Consider the following 22,113-nt stretch of genomic DNA (forward strand, 5'->3'; position numbering starts at 1 on the left):
CACCCCCTCCTGGCCCCTGCCCAGAGTTTGGGCATCTGAGATCCAATTTTATTAAAAAAAATTGTCAGTTAAAGAAAAGAAGGAGAAATGCTTATTAACTCAGGGCAACTATAAAATGTTGGCAGATCTCAAGTTTCATATCCAACCAGGCTTTTAGGAAACTGCTCGGATGTTGGTAGAGAGCAAGTTATTCTGTGAAACCACTTTTCAGAGTGAATTCTCTTCCCAATACTTTCAAATTAAACTCCAACTTCATAGACTAACAAGTTCCTTCCACCCCACGCACAGGTAACAACTACACCCTCCTCTTTCTTCTTCTTGCCTTCCTTCTTTCTTCTTCTTTCCTGGGAGGGATTTATTCAGGCTTCATAGAGGTATTTTTTGCTTTCTTCTTTCGTTTCGTCTTCTTATTTCTTTTCTTTCTTCTTTCTTTTTCTTTTTATTTATTCTTTTTTCTGTCTTCTTCTTCTTCTTTCTTTTTCTTTCTTCTTTCTTTCTTTCTTTCTTTCTGTTCTTTCTTTCTTCTTCTCTTTCTTTCTTCTTCTCTCTCCCTTCCTTCCTTCCTTTCTCTCTTTCTCTCTCTCTTTCTTTCTTAGACTAAGCAGTTGGGTGAGACTGCTCTAGTGAGGTTCAGAGGGACCCCCAGGGGGATTTCAGGCACTCAGCCTCACTGTTGAGACACTATGACCGGTACCCATCGAGGTGAGAGGGTGTCTGTGCTCTTAAAACATTTATTCTCTTTCCTTATCCAAGTACTAGCATCATAACCGGGTGATGTCTACCAAAGGCAAAATAAATTGGAGAATTTAATTAATTATTTGAAGAATTCAGGCATTGCTGTCTTCCTTTCTGCCTAGCTATTAAGGAAAAGAGAGAGAGAGAGTGAAATTTGAGCAGTGTAGATTGACTATCTGTAGTGGTTAAATTTGTAAGCTGGCAACTGATTCTGTAAGGTATTACTTGAGCCCTCATTGTACCAATTCGGAGAGGGGAGCACACCCCTGAGTGGCCCTCCAGGTGACAGTTACTAGATTTAAATGAGAGAGTGGAGGGGCCTGACTTGCCAGTTTGGCTGAGAACATTGATTGAAGTTATTAGATAATTGTTCACCTTCCTACTTAGCCCCACGAGAGGAGATACACACACATATTATAAAATACGTTAAATTAATGTTAAATAGTCCAACTGGGATTGCTAAAGTTATTTACATTCAGCAATGGATTAAAATGTTAGCATTGTACATTTAATGAATTAGAATGGGAGTCTCCTTGTGTGCTCTGACATGGGAACGTTTGCTGAACGCATTTTCAGGGGTCTTTTAGGGAGGACCATTTGCTCAGGGCAATTGGGCAAATTGAAAGGTGCAACACTTTTACTGTCTTGGGGGACAAAAATATGATGTGACAGTGTTACGTGCTGTAGGTGGTAGACAATTTTACAGTAGCCTTTGGTAGAAGAGGATAAGCTTGAGCATGATTTGGGTTCAGTTTACAGGACATTAGTAAACATTAATTACAGGCAAGGTCTAAAAAGATATCTAGTTGCAAATATTATTTTAAAAATAGCACCTAGAATCTATATGAATAAGCTTGGCTTTCTTTCTCAAAAATTTCTGGGAAATTGTGTCACGACATCTTGCATTCATCTAATTCAACAACTGAAGTATTGTTCTGACGCATAAAGCATGACTCCTCCAAGAACAAATAAAAATGTAGGCTAGATAAAAAAGAAACACTGAGGGTTTCACGTTTGCTGTAATAGCAGGAAGGAGTGGCCAGGTGAAAACTCTGGGCTAGTAATGCTTTTATACTTATTTATAAAGTTGTTTCAGGTACATTAATGGAAATTATGTTCTTCGTATTAATCTTAGAAAAAGTGCAATCATTTTTTGAAATTTGTGGTGATATGCTATTTCTAGATGCACATGAAAATAAGGAAGCATTTAATAGCTATAATGTTTGCTTGTTCAGAAATTAAACATCTAGAAAGATTTAATGAATAAATGAGTGAAGGCTGTTTAACAAGTGGGCAGTTAAACTGAAGATGGTACTTTTGCTGTTTACAACTATTAGTCAGTCGTACAGGATTTTTTCCCTTGAGCCTCCAAAAACTTAGACAACGTGGAGTTGTTACAGAACCACTAATTATTCCTCACCCCAGACCCTCGTCAACGAAGTCACACCATCACCGAACATTTATGGCCAAACAAGATAACAGACATTATTATTAGGAAGTTCTCCTGTCATAAGAATTTACAAGATTTTTTTTTTTTTCTTTGGAAGTAAGTCCTACAGCGATATTTATTTTGCTTCTTTCTTTTCCCATTTTAGAGTGAGGGCCTAACTCTCCATGTTGGTCATCGATCACGGTGGAGGCTGCCGAGAGGTAGCCGTGTAATTTCTTTATCTTTCACCTGCAAATTACACACATTATTTTGCAGCTCAAAATAAGCATTCCCAATGAGTTGCATTCAGTAAATGTCTTTCACAGCATTAGTACAGAACTGAGGTACAAAAGAATATTAATCTAATACATTCCAAAATTCAAATACTTGTGATTAATAAGCATTATTATCTATAAATAAGGCCCTAATGATACTTTGGCAGTGTTGTAAACACAAGAATCAGAGGCAATTATTGTCATTATTGTTCAGCAAGCACTTCCCATGAATACCAAGTGGGGACTGCTGTCCAGCCACTTGGCAAGTAAGGTTCCCATAAAGAAGCAGATGTTGGCCCATTGGGACTGGCTACTGTTAACCGCCCTTCGCCCAGAATGCAGGCTCCCTCAAGAAAAGGAGAAAAAAAAAAAAACAACCCAAGACGTCAAAAGAGTTTTGATGCGATTTAAAAAAATATCCTTTCTAATAAATACAAAAGCATCTTGAGAACAGCGCTGCTGCGAAACACTGACACTGGTGCGTTAGATACGTGAGCAACCACTGTGTTAGCCGGAAGGAAAGGTCTCATGTGTGAGGCTCTGGGCCCCGTCTGATGAACTGCCCTGGACGTGAAATCAGCGGACAACAGGAAATAAACTGCAGTCACGTGAGTGGCCCTTTAAAGAGCGGGGGCAGGAGCACGTCCTTCTCTCTTCCCTTCTCTCAGGCCCCACGGGGCTCACTCCTCTCTGTTGAACAGGCCCAGCCCACCGGGCCCAGCTCTCACACAGGGTGTGTGTGTGTGTGTGTGTGTGTGTGTGTGGGGTGAGGTGGGGGACTGCTGAGGGCAACTTGCTTTACAAGTAAAGTAAGTTCCTCTCGTTCCAAGGAGACTGGACGCAGTTCCCCAGTCACTCAGGCTTTCTGCACTCTGGGTCTGAGAGGTCAGTGCGGCACCTGCTTTGGCTGTGGCGGTGAGCTGATTTTTGCTTGCAGTCCTAGTCAATTCAGTGGCATTGGTTAACAGCTAAATTGGTGGAGAGGGAAAAGCAAGTTTTATTTACATTTTCCTAAGGGATGGTTGAAGTAAGCATCGAATAGAGGGTTGTTGTCTGTTTTTAAGTTTTCTTGTGCCACGGCTTGGGCTTTGAAGATAGGGTAGGATACCCTGGGGGATGGAGAAAGCCTTGAACTGGTTTCCCAAGGCGCTGGAGAAACTTGGACGGGAGGGGTGGTGTGGCAGTGGGGCAGGTGAAATCGGGAAGAAACCATTGTTGGCAATCAATTTGAGTGTGGGTGGGGTCTTTATGGAGGGTGAACCGTGGATTCGCTGGAGGTGAGCAAGATTGCTCAGCAACGGACCCCCCACGCCCAACCCCTAACATCCATCACTTCAAGTTTGATGGGATTTCCCCCTCTTGACCTCAGGGAAGTGAAACAGAAGGGATTCCACTGTCCTCACAATAAACTGGGAGGGCGACCGGGGCAAGGGCCTGTCTGTGAGGTTTGCCCCCATCTCCTTCTGAAGATGTTCTTGCCACCCTCGGCCTGGACTTTGTCATGGGAGCGAGGTAACCATGCTTGGGGATGCAGCAGCGGGTCAGAACGCGGCCCTGGGCATCCTTTTCTCTGTCTTCCATTTTGAACTCCTCTGAATGGGCTGGAGGATGGGTGGTCCACCAGGATTCAGCAGCCTGTGCTCCATCTCTGAGTTTGGGGAGATGAGAAAAGGTGAGCGCTTGCAAGCAAATCTTTTCTCGTTTCCAAGCATAGACTCAAAAGAGAATTTCTATGACAACAACAACAATGACAGCAGTAATAATAATGGCCACGCTTTACTAGGGACTAATCAAGTACCAGATATTGAAACATTCACCTTGAGTGCATTGTCCTATTTGAGCCTCTAAACGTCATCTGCTGCGGAGGGCATAGCTCAGTGGTAGAGCACATGCTTAGCGTGAACGAGGATCTGGGTTCAGTCCCCAGTACCTCCATTAAGATTAAAAAAAAAACACATTTTGAGGTGTAGCCTGTATCCAGTCTGACCATACATTCTGGTCTGATAGATGAACCAACCGAGGCTTCCAGGGGCGAGGTCACGTGCCCAAGGTCACGAGTGCTGTCGCCCAGTTTTGAACGTTGGTCATATCTCTTGGGGACAGTGTGCTTTTAACAGAGGTGCCTTACTGTTTTCCCAGTTCTGGGGACCCTGTTGCTTTCTCCCCTTCTTGGAGCTCCCCAGATGTCCCCCGTTTAGGGATGCCTCTGTGCCTGCTTGCAAAGCAGTCCTGTGGCATTTGTGAGCGCAGCGCCCCCCGCCAGTCTCCTGTCAAAACAAGGGTGGTTCAGGCTCTCGCAGCCCCGTCTGCACCAGGACCAGAGGTGGCCATGTCTCCCAGCCCTCGGGGATGATGAGAACAGAATAAGGCTCACAGATAAACCTGCGATCAGTATTGCAGTTTAGTTTGGGTGGTCCAATTACACTGAGGTATATAGCAGGGGGAAGGCTGTCAGACAGTCTATAAATCTTGCACTAAGTAGACAACAGTGGTGTGTCCATTTTTCTGTATCCGAGCACCCTGGGGAGGAAGCACTGTCCCTAAACTTGACGTTGGCTCTCGCATCCGGAGATCCTGTCTGCCTGCAGGCTGATGGAGGAGCCGTGGGGCTAGTTCTGCTTCTCACTCTGCTCTCAGCTCACAGATGCCTTCCTAAGGGCTGGGCGATGCCTCGCAGCTACGAGCAGAGCCACTGTCTTTAACCTTCTCCCTCGTCCCGGTGCTGTTTGGAGACAATGGAGCTGTTTCCAGGGAGTCCAGGATACATCAGCGAGGCTGCACTCTGTGCCCCCGGGAGTGCCGTGCATCTGGGCTGAGAGCAGAGTGTGTGCAGGCAGGCTGGTTCCTGGTGAGACGGGGAAGGATGGGGTTTTGTTTAGGGTCCAGGAGGAAAGACAGTCAGCTGTGGAACTCTGAGAAACACTGGGACTCCACCGTGACAGTGACATAAAGGTTGGAAAAAACCTCTGCAGTGATTTTATTCTAAGCGAAATCTTCCTTACGGCCACTGGCCCCCAAAGGGTGAGACGTTATTTGTAAAGGTCAAAGGCTTTCAGAAAATGACTTTCACCCAATAATTAATTGGTTATTAATTTGTTAATATTCTGCCTCATTCCAAGACAAGATTTGAGGCAGTTTATAAAAATATGAGACAGAAGGAAATGAATTTGGGAGAAATGAGCCAGGGTGAAGTTGCATACCCTTAAATTCTTGCTTAGAGATATTAGAAGGTCACATACATGATACCCAATAGGGTTTGCATTCTCCATGGCAAAAAAAAAAAAAAAAAAAAAAAAAAAAAAAGAGAAAAATTATAAACAAGAGTTTTATGGTCAGCTCTCAGTCTATGTTCACTTTTATTTAAAAAGGCACTCTTTTCAAGATGAACTGTCAATTACAGATGGCTTGAATATATTTCCTAAACATCTTTGATAGAATATTTTACCTCAAAGAAAATGTTCAGAAAAGAATTTACTACCGTTATCTTTTATATTAAAAATATAAAAGCGAATTTCGAGTCTATTAGAATTTTATACTGGAGAAATAGTGCTGTGATATTTTTGGACAATTTTTAATGCTATAGCAATTGGCATTTTACTTCCTGTATTTTACTTCCTATAAGATAGTTTGACAGTTTGCAAAATATAGATCACGTCTGCTTCCTGGTAAGTCTCGGGAAATCAGTAAATGATATGTTTTTGTATTTTCTATTTTTTTGCTTTGTTTTGTTTAGGTAGTCAGGAGGCAGAAAGTACAAAGAGATCAGTAAGGCTCCTCCGGTTTCGGGATCTATAAATCCATGCGCGAAGCCGCAAGTAGGTTAGTGACCTGGGTGCCCAGTGTTGCCCTTCTGGTCTCAGCTTTTCATCTAGTAAATCAGGGTACGGGGTCTGGTTGATCTTTGAGTTGCCTTCTAGTCACAAAATTCTGTGTTTTGGATTTTTCGTCATTTAGAGAAACCATTAATGTAAGCATGATTTTTAAATACCTAGTTATATTTCAGTTGATACAGAACTCGCATGGAAAGGAGAATGCAGGGCATTCTATTATGCAGTGTAAATCAATAAAATGAAAATGTATCCATTGACAACATTTGTATTTTCACCTATTACAGAGCCGTGCCATCTCTTTGAATACAATATACTTTTATGCCCCATTAAAGCATGCTTGACATAGCTTTCAACTACTTGCAAATGCTGAGAAGTTGAAAAACATAACATTTACAAAAGATACATCTGGTGTATATTTATATGACTTGGAATAAGGAATCATTTAAATACTGCTGAACCATCTCTGTATTAGGAGAAACCATCTTCCAGGTCCATATGTGAAATTGGTAGTAAAATATATGTAGGTTGAAATTTCTCTGAGGCTTTTTTTTTTTTTTTTTTTTTTTTTTTTTTTTTTACTTAATACGTTAAAAATATGGAAATGTTGATGAAGGCTTAATTCCTCTCTTTGAGTTGTTGGGATTGCTTCCCCCCGAACTGTATAGATGACATCATTCACTCTAGTTTACATCCTCGAGGAGATAAGTTTTTAAAGGGGTGGAAAGGAGCACTTTCTACTTAGAAAATTTGCTTCTGAAGGGCTAGGAGTTCTTAATCTGGGGACCATGGCCCGTCAGGCAGCCAGAAGTAGACACTGGGGTCTCTGTGACCCTCCTGAGTTTGTGTGCAAACACTGGTGTGTGTATACAGGAAGAAGGTATTTTTTTCTCCCTCTCTGGTAAAGACCTGCCTTATACCAGTATCTCAAAGGGGTTTATGACCCGCATAGAGGAAAGACTTGGCATCATAAGAAATACTTGGGGTTCTTCCTTACTAATTGTTTAATCCACCTTCTCAGGTCTTAACCTGTGAAACGAAAGGATTGCACCAGACCATCTCAATGCCCCTTCCAGCACCAGCATTCTCTAGTTCCGAGTCAGAAATTTGCCGCCATCTACCTAAGTGCTCAAGTCACCAATGCCCTCAACATTTATCCTGCCTTCATCTTTAGGTTGTCACTGTGGCATTTCTGTGTGGCATCTAGGCGAGGCTCTGCTGAATCGTGTGCATGGCTGCATACATAGCAAGTTGGGGGAAAAAAAAGCACACCTAAAAATTGTACAGTGCTTCTAGAATGCCATGTGGCACAGCATATGAAATAGAACTTGTACCCTCCAGCTCACACACACACTTTAATTAATGTTATCGGCTGTGCTTTAAACTGGGAGAAGTGAGAAAATCAAGGTTAAGGATGCTCTGTTCTTTCCTGTGTAGAAAGGGAGAGAGACAGCTATGTAAATGAAGGGTTTCAAGTCTCCTCGTCAATTTCTTATCTGTTGTCAGTTTGAATGATTTCTAAATCAGAAGAATGCTGAAGATCTGTTTTCCCATCAGTTTTGAGCCGAAGGAATTTGGAGCTGGAGTTCTGAGCCAGGAAACAGTCCTGTTTTGAATTCAGAGGCTCTGCTGCTGAGCACAGATGCCAGGCTGATGATAAATTCCACGAGGTTCGGCTCGCTATTTCAACCCCAAGGTCAGAGGGACTTCCTTGGAGGAGGGTAAATGAAGAAGGCAGGTGTGGCCAGGGCATCCCAGTGGGAGCGCAGGGGAGGAGCACTCCACCAGGCTGCGGAGACGCGGTCAGCGAGGAGAGACCCACCTTTATGAGGAGACTCTTGTGGTAGTGGGCACTGCTGGCCTCAATCTCCGTATGTTTCACAGGGTGTAGCTCTGAATCCAGAAGGCTTCCTAGATTTTCACTTTATAATTAGTTATTATGGTGTCTTATAGACCCAACCTCCAAAGACAACACGATCTGTTGTGCAAAAATTCTTAATTTGAGAGGTATTCGTTGGATAGATTCCCCCAGATGTATTCGTCTGTTTCTGAGCCCATACGGTTGGTAAGGGCCCGTGTGGGCTAACTCCACATGCACGCTGCAAGCCAGATTCCAACCTCAGAGGTCGGCACCCACCCCACCTTCCTTCACTCTCATTCCCCAGATACTCTTCTAGCCTGCAGACTTATTAACAACTGATTTGACATAACAAAAGGCGATAACTTTTTTGGAGTTCAGATCTCCACGGAGACTGTTTTTCAGGTGGAGGGTTTGAAAGGGTCCTCTAGTGAGATGTCTGAAGTTACGAGCTTCATATGAAGTCTGACAAATCACATACTTGATGACGTATCCTGATGACACTAGGAAATCTGAGAACATTGAGATTTATTTATTATTAATTCATCTTTCGAATGGTTGACAGAATGTTTCATGACCAATTGAAATGACAAAAACAAATGATGCGATTAAGGATTGAGATACATAAACGAGATTTCAATGGCGAAGGAAACAAAAGTGTATTTTTTCCCTAAAGGACCATAACTGTAATGTTTGAAGCATCAGTAAAACCAAAAATACATCCTGCACTGAGTGTTTCCTTAAGCAGTTCAATTAAGGATCTGCTTCTTAACCATTATTCACCTTGATGGGGAGATTCATTGACCCAACCTGAGTCCCAAGTGACCCCAGAGGGTGGGAGGTAAGAGCAAATTTGGGTAACAATGTAATGTTTTCATCTTTGGAAGGAAGGGAAGTAAGAGACTGCCAGTGTTTGCTGTCCCTTTGTCTCTACTGGGAGAGATCTGAGTGACCATGCTGTCCCCAAGACATCCATGTCCTGTCGCCTCCACTTCTCCCCAGCCCCTCCTGGCTCTGCTGAAGGACACTTGAACTTTCTACCTTGGATTATTCTCCTGTCAAACTCTCTGAGCACATGGATAAAGCAAGCACAATAAAACGGAATGGCGAGCCATCAGAAAACCTTAGCTGGTTTAGGTTAACTCTAACCCCTTCCGTCAACAATGTATTTGTTTATTCGTAGGTGTTCAATATTTGACTTCCATATCATAAGGGCTTCAAAGAAGTGAAATAAAGTATGTCCAGGGCTCCTTAGAAGAAACCAACTTATGGGTCAAAAGCATTGCTACCTCCACAGTGACTCAGTGTTGCCGTCCGTGGGGCATGGTAGACATCCCACGAAATGGAAAGTGATGGAGAACAAACAATGGAAAAAGATCTCTGACACTCACGAGATGCACCTTATTCAGACTTTCCTGAGTCCCTTCCCTAAGGCTCCGGGAGCTCTCACTGTGCTTAAGTACCCACGATATTTTGATTTGGAAACACCGTTGGTTTTGCATGGTAATTTTGGGTTTGGATAGTATATTTCAGAACTGGGGATGGAATTTCACCTTGGAGAGTTTATGCATTTGCACAGATGACAGTTGAGACCTTTCTGCTGGGATTTCGCATCTGGAATCCACCTAGAGAATGTTTTCTTTTGTCCTTATGGCCTTTATATTTATTTAATTAACTAATGATGTATGTGAATTCCAGGGCAGTTTTGCTAAGTGAATATGAAACAGGCATCTGGATGGAGGGAAAAATAGTCCTGCCACCTTGCTCCTCGCCAGTGAGGCACTGACACCAGAAATCTAAATGATGCTTCTACAGGTGTTATTTAGAAAACAGGACCATGACGTTACAAAGATAACCAGGACAGTTTCCTAAATTATATTTTTATGTTCTGGGATGGATAACATTATCATTTTGAATAAAGAAACATTTCCTTCTTTACAAGTTGTTCAAAGAATCCTACGCAAGATCTTTCCACATATTATCAACCAGGAAGATTTTTCTGATGGAAAAGATTACTAAAAGAGGTCAGAAAATGTGCTTTATAAAGGCATAATTCCCCATCCGAAAAGGCATGGGCTACAAATTATCCAAATAAAGTGGCCTGGACTCTTAAATTATCCTTTCAACTTTGGGAATTTAGCGGTGAACATTCACTGTATGACACTGAATGTTCATGTTGTAGATCCAGAATTTAAGAAAAGCCATTTTGTCAATGATATGCTGTGAAGAGGTGGTGCAAATTAATTAATATTGAGGAAAGGACATCAGGTGTCTATAGCCTTAAACAGTTGACCTGTTTGGACCAAAAGGAGTGATAATTCAGCTCTACATTCCAATTAAGGTGGTGAACCAGTTAACTCGGTAAATAAATTAAGTAGAGCTAAATTAAAAAAAATAAATTGGATGGTTCAAGTAGGTCAAAGTCAAAGAACACTAGAAAGGAAGAGGGATGTAGCCCCCCAAATGAGGAATTTCTTGTGATGCCATTTGCAAAGAGGTGAAGGAAGAGATTACAAACTTTTTTTTGGTAATCATTTGAGATGAATGCATAACTTTTGGGATCTGTAAAGTAGGAAAGTAAGTGGAGAAAAAGACAGCTAAAAATCTGGAGGTTCACAACAAATATATATATATATATATATATTTCATATATATATGTGTGTGTGTATATATATTTTAAAGAAACCTGCATGTGTTTTGAATATTAGAGCGCTTTCCTTTCTCTTCTTCTGATTATGCCTTTTTTTATTTCAGTGGGGGAAGTAATTAGGTTTTTTGTTTTTATTTTTTAAATGGAGGTCCTGGGGATTGAACCCAGGACCTCATGCTTGCTAAGCAGGCTCTCTACCACTCAGCTATACCCTCCCCTATTATGCCCTTTTAAGTAGCTGATGGTTTTATCAGCATTCTTAACCTGAGTCAGATGATCTGGCCCTTGGTGAATTTTCTAGTGCCTCTGGTGCCTGTTTCAACTTGTTTTCTAAGAAGACGGTGTGTATATACTTTTTGGCAGACGTAATCTTGGTCATTTCAACCCTGTTGGTTTTAGTTTTAGTTCTAGTTTTTTTCACTTGGCTCCTTGGCTTTTCTTCCCCTTGGCCCTGGCCCCCCTTTTACTATTCGCAGTGGATCTCCCATCCCCACGTTTGTTTTTCTTTGCTCTCCTCCGTGGGTCTCTTCTTCTCAGTGATATTGCTGGATCTCTTCCCTGCCCCACTCTCAGGTTTCTGCTCAGTGTCCCTCGTGCGTTGTTGACTGTCCTTTATCCCCAGTGTCCTGTCACCTCCAGTTCTCGTTGCTTCCATAGATAAGGTACGTTGTCTCCTTCCTACAGAGATCTCCCCAGCTATTGGGATTGTAAACCAGTCTATGTTGATGGACAACTAATTTTCATCCAGTTTTTACTGACTTTGTAGTTGGCCTTGCTCCCTAATTTCTTTTCCACGGTTGCTCAGTCTTGTCCCTTCCTCCTCGTGGGCACAGACCCTGCCTTTGCTTCATCCCTTACCTTCCTGGGTCCTTCCTTGTCCAGCGGGCTTTGGTGACATGTAGGAGACTCCAGGTGGAGAGTTCTGTGGAGCCGACTTCACGCGGGCAGTTTAGGGCAGTCCTCTCATCCACTAAGTAGATGGTGCGAACAGACCCGTCCTTTCGGAACAGACTTGGCTGGTCGCAGGAAAACTGCCCCCACCCACCCAGATGGGAGGTGGCGCTGTGTGTGTGCGTTGAGTCAACGGACACACAGGAGGGATTGGACAGGCCCTCCCTATGCCCTGGCTGGCCCCGTCCTGGGTCAAGGCTGAATTCTCTTCATCTCTTTGCATTCTTGGAGATAATAACACCCAGCTCATAGGGTTTTTGTGTGACTTGTGTACTTGGAGCATTTCCAGTGGATGCTAATTTCCTCTGTACTCAGAGGCTGCAGAGAACTTAAAGCATGTCAGTTAGACGCAGCAAACACCGTGGATGTGGTGGGAGAAATAATGCCCTGAATGTAGCACTTCTTGGGTTACAAAGCGTGTTCATATCATCCATTTCGTTTCATCTTTACAAAGACCCTGAGGGCTGGTGAGGACTCCAGGCCCCTCAACAGGGGCCCTCTTTGGGCTACTGCGGCCACGTGACTCATTTCAGAGGAAAGAAATGCCCACTAAAAAGACACGTGGATATGATGAAGGTAATAGTGACAAAGAGATGGTCTTGCGTGTAGAAAATTGGAGCCATTCAGCCTCGTGGAAAAGAGGAGTTTTATGTTTCACTCCCAAGTTCAGAGAAAAGAAAACCTTTCCTTTTCTTTCCTCTTTGCTGTTGTTGGCAAGCCTCTGTAAGACTGCAACTCACATATAAGGCACCCTGGGCCAAATTTTCAAAGAGCCTCTATGCTTTGCATGTGTTAGATTTTTCGTGCAAAGCTACAGCTCTGGGTGGTGGGGAAGTTTGTGGGGTGGAGGGGAGGGTGGGCACAGATGGCTTTTCACATTTGCCACCTCACTTTGAATGTGGAAATGTACTAATTTTGTGAGACTTGGTTTTCTTAAAAGTAGAGTTCCTTAAGGAGGCTTAGACCGCTGAGCTGTGCAGTCTTTAAATGAACAGTTCTGAAAATGAGAAGGAGTTGGTGTCTGCTGGATCCTGGTGAGAAGGTGGTTTGTTTGAAGTAAACCTCAGGCAAAAGTGACCCTAAAGTACCTTGCAGTGTGTGTGGGTCACAGCGACTTCCAATTGCTTATGGGTCATATCAGACCTTTATCCTTGGCACTTTTTGCTAAAATAGACCTTTGCCAGGGAAAGATGATATGTCTCAGAGTTGGTGATTGGATAACAGAAAGCCTTGAGGATTTGGTTTATTCTCAGAAAGATGCAGAGTCCTTTCCCATGTGACCAGCAGTGGCTGTAAATGCTCTTGTTTTGGCTCCTTGCTGGCTATGTCTGTTCGGATAGAGAAGGTGAGGCTGGGATAGAAAATTAACCATCCAAACCTCAGTGGCTGATCTATTTCAAATACAGTAGTTAGTATCTGCAAATCTCGAACTCCCAATTTATCCCTTCCCATCCCCTCCCCACCAGTAACCGTAAGTTTCTTCTCATTAAAAAAAAAAAAAAAATATATATATATATATATATATATATATATATATATATATATATAAAGGGGGAAAACTCTCAGTGGCTTAAAACAAGAAGAGTTTGTTTTTTGATCCCATTTTGTGTCCATCCTGGGTTGCAATAGGTGTCTGCCAGTTGTAGACATTTAGGGACTCAGAACGAGGGAGACTGTTCTTTGTACCTGGGGGAAGGGAACCTGGTAAAGCTTGTCCAGGCTTCTACAGCTCCTGTCCAGAAGTGACACCTGTCACTTCTCACAGTTCCTTGGTCAAAAAGTCACATGACCATGCCTGTGAGTTTGTGTCAGGGACTTTCAATCCTATTCTGAGCCTAAAAGGAGAAGGAGAAAAATAGAAATAACCTGCCTATGACGACCTCACCCTTGATTAAACAAAACCACCCAGGGAGGGGATTTCTCTACGTTTATGGTAACTAGCACTGCCAGTGCCCATTTCTAGACATTTTTGAGCCTTGCGAACAAAGTATCCCGTATCTCCACAACCGTCTCCATGCATTGAATGTTCTGTGTCCTTGGAATCTTATGATACTTTGAAATGCTTTCAGTGACAATGATTATAATGAAAATAATAGTGAAGAATAAAAACTCACTGCAGAGAGAAACACATCTCTCACTAAGATGCTTTAACTCCACTTTTTTTCCCTTTCTTTTGAAAGTGCTTTTCAGGTCTTAATCAAAGAACATCTTTGTGATCAGACTAATCAGCAATTGATGGATAAAAAAGCTACAACTCAGACAAGACAGGTAGAGTTCAACTTTCAAGTCTCTAATATATGAGTTCAAGTGTTTAATTAATTTTGGGGGGATTTGACAGATCATCAAAACCACATCCACCACCTCCATCACCACCCTCACCACCACCATCATCCCCATCCCCATCATCATCACCACCATCTCCACCATCACTACCACCAACACCACCATCACCATCATCACTACCACCACCATCACCATTGCCACTATCAATACCACCACCATCACCACCACCACCACCATCTCCACCATCACTACCACCACCACCATCACCATCATCACTACCACCACCATCACCATTGCCACTATCACCTCCATTATCACCACCACCATCATCCCCATCATCATCATCATCACCACCACCATCTCCACCGTCACTACCACCACCATCACCATCACTACCACCACCATCACCATCATCACCACCATCATCACCATCACCACCACTACCTATCATAAACACACACTTGTGTGACGCATATCATGTTTCTCTTCAAGCCATCATGGGGACAATGGCATTGGTAAGCTTTTTAGTAATTAAGTTTGCTTTCTTTTCTACACATTGCATAATCTAGGAATTAAAAAATCATGGAAGAAAGGAACCATCTTTGGGATTGAGTTTGGATTAAACTTATCACACTCTTCAATTTGACTTGTTTTTCCCTTCCATTTTCTTCCAGTTGTACTTTCTCTCCTCCTTTAAACTTGAAAGAGAACCAGAGCTAAAAATGACATGATCCATGACCTTCAGGTCCCAGGGAGGGCGGTATCACTACACACCTTTAACTCCTTTACCGCATAGGCCACTCAGATATGTCCTTTTGAAGTGCACAGGTGTGGCCAGAATTTCCAAAGTTGGGGCGATTTTTCCTGCCAAACTTTGCTCAGCAAGCCAGCAGGGGGATGCTAGAAGGACCAGTTCAAAGGAAAGTGGCACCATTACCCAGAATGATTTGGCAGAATCATTGCAATTGGCAGGTTTCACTTCATGAGTTCACCTGTCTGCTCTGATTTGGGTGTGATGCTCTGGGCCTCTGGGAATAGTGTTCAGAGTGGGCTTTCTTTGGAGGTGATTCCATTGCCCACTGCCCTGAGGAGATCAAGGCTCTGTTGTAGTCTCTGGCTTATGTTGCAAAGATGGCATCTTGGATACTTGCCCATGGCCTATGTCTTAACAATCCCTTGCAAAGCCTCCAGGATTTGTGCCTTTAAACACCATTGCTGGCTGAAGTAATGGTGGAGAGAGTACAGGGAATGTGGCCCAGAGCTAAAGCCCTGGAGCTTTACCCGCCCTGCCCCCACCCCCATCCAAATATTAACAAAACAAGGATGTTATTAAATTACCAATCCTTGCTCCAATTGAATATACGCCAAGAATTCCATGCTTCCACCTCACATACTGTGTTTTATTTTTCTTTTGGGGATTTGTTTTCTGAATCGGTTTACTTCTTTGTGGTCCAATAATCACCAAATGGAATTCTCTCCATCTTTCATCCTTCATCATTAGGAAAAAAAATACAGTATCATTTTCTGGCAAGAAATAAATACCTCAAAATGAAAGACAATATTTAGTGACCAAAAAAAAAAAAAAATCCCTCAAGAGTACTATTTTTCTGATGAATCAGAGCTGGAAATGATTAAGGGCTCGGTGCATTAAAACAATGAGCACTCACGTCCATTGCTCCATTTTTATAAGAAAATCAAACATCCTCTTTTAAGTAAGTGTGGGGGGTTTCTGCTTAACAAGTCTTCTAAGTGAGCCATAGATAAGTGCATTGGCATGGTTTGAGGAAATGCATAGAGGAAATTAAAAATATTTATTTTATTGAACTATCCCCGCTGGAGATTAAAGTAGCAAATGGAGCCCAGGACTGTCAGACAGATACTATTCAGCAGTTTTGTTTCCATTTATTTAGTTCCTAATGGTCAACTGGAACTTGGGGAGAAGTTTTAAACTGTAACCTACTAAGTGTTTGTACGAGTGCTCCTTGAATAGAAAATGGGGTTGTCTCAGATTGTGTTTTCATAAAAATATACTTAGCCTAATTCGATTTGAATGGGTGGATTTTTAATAATACATTCAAGCTTTGAAATTCTTGAGAATCTCTGGGTTGACTAAAATTCTGGTGTGCTGGAGAGCTGTAGAAATACATGTAAGATTGTGTATTTTGATCATGCCAGTTTGGAAAGTTCCTTCTGCCGTCTTATAATGTATTCCACGAGGAAACATTTTTGAAGGCATCATGTAGAAACCGGGGGTAGCTCTTTTCATTGCAGGCCGCCACCTCTCAGCTGCTTGAATCAGAGTGCGCTATTTCAGCTTGCCTGTGGTCAGCTTGAGCGTCAGTATCTTCTTCATGGGTGGACAGCTACAGCTGTAGGACAACTTAATTTTTATTTTGGGTTTATAAAGGAAAGGCCATCTGGAATGCAGGCCCGGGCACGGAGGGCGCCATGTGTAGGAGACAGGTTGTAACTGCAACAGTTAACTTTCAGTGACTAGTTGCTAGGTTCCAGGCAGCCAACTAAAGAATTTCATGTCCATTATATCATGTGGAGACAGTTGCTATTTGCAGTAACTGTAATTCTCATCATTTCACAGGTGAGGAAACTGACAACTCAGAGAAGATACTGACTGTCCCACGGCCCCTCCCACCGAGCTGGTAAGTGGCAGGGCGGGGCTGCTCCCCAGAGGTCAGGCTGGTCTCCCCGGGGATGCTGTGGGGCTTCCTCACTTACAGCGGGCAGACGCCTGGATATAAAGGTGATCTTCAAGCTCCTTTCGTGCAAAATGCAAGGCTGGCTTCCTGTCCTTTCTCCGTTCATAGAAATTCTCCCGCAAGACATGTGTGCATTTTCAAGCAGGCTTTTCTATGGAAGAGCTCGCAGGGGCCCATGTTCAATTCTCCCAGGGGCTCTTCCACAAGATGACAAAGGCTGGGAACTTCACCCTTCATTATTAATCTTTTAAAAAAGTTATTCTGGCTTCTTTCAGGGCCATATCATTTTCAAAGCTCGCTGTTGGGGTGGGAGCCCCCGAAGCTGAAATGGCCTGAAAGTGGAAACTTTTCTTGGGAGTTGACTAGTCAGTGAAATATTCATAGAAACGTAACACGACACAGGATGCTGAGCTGGTGTCTAAACTTTGTTCCAAACCATATTTGCTATTTGTAAAACTGGCCCCTCAGGGACTAGATGGGGTTAAGGTAAGCGGGGAGTGGGCTGAGACAGGGCTGTGGGTCTGGGATCCCAACCCCTGGAGGGAGGGACTTCTCTCCATAGGAATTAGGGTTCTCAGGTTGGGGGGAGAGATAATGGGGTCCAGCCACTCCCACTGTGGAAGGACCATCTCTGCCTTGGATATGGGTACCTTTCCTTCAAGTTGCCACCTGAGTTCTGTGCCTGAGTTTGAAATAGGAACTTTGAAGGAGTCAGTACAGATTCACAGTGCAGTGTTTTTGCAAGTGTGGAAGTGACATCTTTTGGTTTTTCCTTGAAAGTCTCCTGATCGGATATTGACTGAAAAAAATCATGGTGGGGCAGGGGGAGGGTATGGCTCAGTGGCAGAGTGTTTGGCATGCCGAGGTCCTGGGTTCCATCCGCGGCACCTCCATCAATCAATCAGTCAATCAATCAACGTAACTACTGCCTGTCCCCTGCAAAGTCATGGCAGCATGGTTCCTGATGAGTGTCATCTTCAGATGTTGGAATCATATCTTAAAACTCACCAAAAGGATGATGACCCAAATTTCCTTTCAAGAATTAACAAATCTCTCTCATTCTTTTCCCCCAGGAACTCTACTCATCTGTAGTTAATCTAAGAATTAACATTTAGCAAATTACTGCCTCAGTGCCTGAAATGAGGTATGTGTCTGGTGGCTCCGTTGATTAGAACCCTGTGCTAATGAGGTCACCAGGTAAGTCCCCAGGAGGGCTGGCTCACTTCTCTGTGGTCCCCCTCGGAACCCCAGCCAGGCCCCCAAATGAACACTGGTCACAAGTGGCCTTCTGGGGAAGAATCAACAAATTCTTCACTATTCGTGGGAAAAAAACAGCTCAAAGCAGATGCCTTGAGTTGACTTGGAGTATGGCAATGATCCCATGGGGTGACAAAATGGTACCCTAGAGGCTGCAAAGACTTCTTGCAGACGGCAAGTGCCACGCTTCCCGGGGTGGCTTCCATGCTGGGAAAGCTGGCTTTGGTGTGTGTGGGAGCTTCCATCCTGCAAGGAAAGGGGAGGGTCATCTGGGAACAGTGGGAGGCAGGATGCTTGTTCAAGAGGGAGACTCGGGGAGGGGGGGATGCTTTAGAGGGAATTTTGTTGAATTTTTCACTTACCACTTATTCAAAAGATGATCATTTTGGGCCTGCCAATTACTGTCTGTTGTCAGACACCCCCCGGGACCATTTCTCTGGCAGCCACGCCACTCCACCAACTTGCCTCAAGCTGGCAGGAGACCCACGCACTGAGAGCTTTCAGAGCACGGGGGGTTCTCACACTCAAGCATTCTCTCCATTTTTCACTCTCCGAAACCACTTTTTTCAGGTCCAGGTCCATTCTGAGGCTAAATCTCACCCAAGCAGGGCCAGATGCATCAACATCCTCTGAGGCTGTTTCTTGGGTTTAGGAAGGAATAATGCCTAATGGCCTCAGCTGTGCCTTTGGCATTCCCAGTCTAAACCAGCACCCTCACTGGCTTCCTCCTGCTTACCAAGAGTGCCTTCTCCTGGGCAGAGGCCACCTCTCTCTCTTTTTTTTTTTAGTTGAAAAATTAAAAAATCTCTGTACCCTTATCCCCTAGCAGAATGCTTTGTATACAGTAGGAGTCCAGTAAATGTTCACTGAATGAGTGAGTAGATGAAAGAATTCCGCCAGAATGGAATCTGGTTCCATTTAGACAAAGGCAACTTTTTAATGTTACCATTTTATTGCTTTTCTCTTTAGAAAATTATATGTGGTTATTAAAAATATTTTGGAAAATTGAGATGTGTGGAACAGAAGAAAATACCGCCCCCCCCCAATAATGGCATTACTTGGAGATAGCCTTTCTTAACACTTTGGGGTACATGACATTTATATCCACATGCAGATCTATCATATATGTGGGACTCAGACAATACATATTCTTGTGTAACTTTTTAGAGTTATATCAGAAAGCTTTGTGCAATATTGTATCTTTTTACACGTGATTATTTTTATTTTTTCAGAGTATCTTATTGTATGACTTGATTTTGACTTAATCTGTCACATATTTAAACATCCTTGTAGCTTAAACTTTCCACATCATTTCATTTATTTCCTGGGGATAAGTTCCTACAAGAGGAATCGCATAATTCCATGTTTTTCTAATTCATTGTATGTTCTTGGCAAGTTATTGGTCAGAGAAGTGCCACCGATACATAGTCCTACCAGCAGCAGGTTAGTGTCTGTCCACTGTCCTCCCTTGGTAAACACTGAGAATTGGCATTCTTATAGATATTTGCTAATTCATAGGCAAAAAGTATGTCAGTGTCCTTATACTTTGCATTTCTTTTATTAATAGCAAGACTGAATATTTTTTCATGTGATCATTTTAATGTCTTCTTTGCAAATTGCTTGTTAATGTTTTTGAAGACCCATGTCTGTTTCATGGGCTATTGTAAGAATTAGTTGAAATAACCTATCTGAATACATTTGAAGCCTACACAGCAAGAAACAAATATGTTAACCAAATTTGTGACCTGACCAGACCTGTCCCAGGAGGGTCAGAAGGAATGGTTACCTGGAGTCAGTGGGTGCCCAGTGAAGACTTGCACAGCTCTGCCCATGGACGGATGGGGAGAGGTGCCTGCGAGAAAGGGAAAGAGACGTTGGTATAAAGGTTTGTTACTGAGAGAAGGCCACCAAAAGTAGACAAGGTTGGAGGCGATCCAGGGCCTGGCAGCTCGAAACGGGAGCAGAAGGGACCAGGGAGCAACAGGAAACTGAGACCCTGCTCTGGGCTGGTCTGAGTCCCCCCCAGGGCGGGGGGTGTTGGGGCAGGCATCTTCCCAAATGTCCTCAAACCAGCAACTGACAAAACACCAGCAGGGCCGCCCCTCTGGGGACTCCCCTGCGTTCCAGTGCGACCAAGGCAGGTGTGTTTGAGAACAAAAATGAGATGGAATCCGCCGCACACAGGTGTGGTCCTCTGGCCAGAACACACCTGTGCTTTCCGGGAAGTACTTGGAGTTGCCATGCTTAAGACAGGCAAACCATATACGTAGATAAGAAGTAATCCAGTGAAGACAGGATTCTGCACTAAAATTCCACCAGTGTTTAGACCCCACTTCTGTAAAATTATATATAATATAGCTATGTATTAATATAACTATATTATACACATTGTACAGGTACACATACAACACATGAATGTAGGCATAAGCCTGCCCGTGGTCGTCTCCGGAGAGTGGTACTGAGTTGGGATGAGGAGAAATAAGTATCTTTGCTTTTATTCACATTTCTAAGCGTTGTTTCACTTGTTACCCTGTATATTCACTTGTTACAACTATATACTTTCTGTACTTTGAAAATGATCTAATAAGGAAACAAAATTGCAACACTCCACCCTGCAGCAGGAGTCCACAACTCACCAGGTGACCGGAGCTGAGTTCTGCGCTGTCACTGGCCCCAGTGCTGACTCGGACAGAGGAGCCCCAGGGAGCCCCTGAGAGTCACACCTGGGCCCCGCAGGACACTGAGCTCATCGCCACCTCACACTTAGATGACGGGGAAGCCTTGCCTTCTTGGCGGACAGGACCCTGAGAATAGGTAAGACGTTCCCAGGCTGGGAGTAAACACTGGCCTTCCTTCCAGATCAGATGGACGCTGCCACCTGGCAGGGAGGAGGCAGGGATTAATTGCAGGGGAAAGAACTTGAGTGTGTGCAGGAGGAAACATGAGATCCTCCCTCCTTCAGTTCAAGGGCAGCCCCTGCAGCTGATGACACAAGGTAGAGACCTCTTTTTTTTTTTAATTGAAGCCTAGTTAGTTTACAATGTTGTGTCAATTTCTAGTGTACAGCATAGTGATTCAGTCATACATATGTTCCTTTTCATATTCTTTTTCATTATAAGTTACTACAAGGTATTGAATACAGTTCCCTGCGCTAGACAGAAGAAACTCGTTGTTCATCTATTTGATATACAGTTAGTTTCTGCAAATCTCGAACTTCCAATTTATCCCTTCCTACCTCTTTTCCCCTGGTAACCATAAGTTTGTTTACTATGTCTGTGAGTCTGTTTCTGTTTTGTAGATGAGTTCTTTAGTGTCATCTTTTTTCTTTTTTTTTTTAGATTCCACATATAAGTGATATCATATGGTATATTTCTTTTTCTTTCTGGCTTATTTTACTTAGAATAACGATCTCCAGGTCCATCCATGTGGCTGCAAATGTCTGCCTGGGGTGTTACGTTGTTTCGCACCAGGTAGACCTGCTTTAAGGCAACACCATTTCCTGTGTCCCTGGTGTGCCAGGCACTGTGCTGGGGCCTGGGGACAAAGCGGGGGGTAGACTGAGATGATCTCTGACTCTCTAGAGGCTCAGCTGAGTTCAGGAGATGGACGGCACACAAGGGACCAAGCAAACAGAGTGCATCACACATGGAAACGATGCTCTGAGGGAAGTCGAAACAGGGGTGCCGATCAAGGCTGGGGATTTTGGATCCCAAGGCAACACAAGGTCTTTCTGAGGAGAGCACATTTAAAAATGAGGAGACAGGCCAGCAGAGGAGGGACAGCAGACCCCAGAGGTGGTGGGACTCAGCTCAGCCTCTCCCCAGAGTGGCGGGAGAGCCGTGAGCTGGTTGAGCTGAGGTCTGGGAGGCCGGCAGGTCATGCCTGGGCTCAAACATGGTTCATGTTTTGAAGTTTGATTTTTATCCTAAATGCAAAGGCAAGGTAAAGTGTTCTTAGAAATCCAAAATCACAACGCCTGACTGAAACCTCAGCTTGGCGTGTGTAAAGATTTCTTGAGTGAATGCAAATAAACAAATTGATGTTTCGTGCTTGGAAAACATCCTGTTTCATTTCATTCTATTTTTTTTTTTTATTGAAGCATAGTTGCTTTACAATGTTGTGTTAGTTTCTGGT

The 22,113-nt window shown here is 43.4% G+C and overlaps 1 protein-coding gene across 21 annotated transcripts in view; it reads left to right on the forward strand.

The window, feature by feature from the left end:
* Positions 1-22,113, forward strand: part of LOC106729897 (translation initiation factor IF-2-like) — a 56,561-nt gene that overhangs the window by 13,663 nt on the left and 20,785 nt on the right. For 13 of the 21 annotated variants that reach the window (XM_032474301.1, XM_032474295.1, XM_032474298.1 and 10 more), the window contains exons 3-6: positions 13,906-13,993; positions 16,605-16,665; positions 16,998-17,208; positions 17,796-20,793. The gene's annotated coding sequence lies outside the window, so the exon portion shown is untranslated. Of the gene's footprint in view, positions 1-7,823; positions 8,424-9,307; positions 9,628-13,905; positions 13,994-16,604; positions 16,666-16,997; positions 17,209-17,795; positions 20,794-22,113 lie in introns of those variants that run through there. The other 8 variants (XM_032474300.1, XM_032474304.1, XM_032474306.1 and 5 more) reach the window with 8 other exon arrangements.

This window comes from Camelus ferus, chromosome 36 (genome assembly GCF_009834535.1).
Source record: "Camelus ferus isolate YT-003-E chromosome 36, BCGSAC_Cfer_1.0, whole genome shotgun sequence".
Classification (NCBI taxonomy): Eukaryota; Metazoa; Chordata; class Mammalia; order Artiodactyla; family Camelidae; genus Camelus; species Camelus ferus.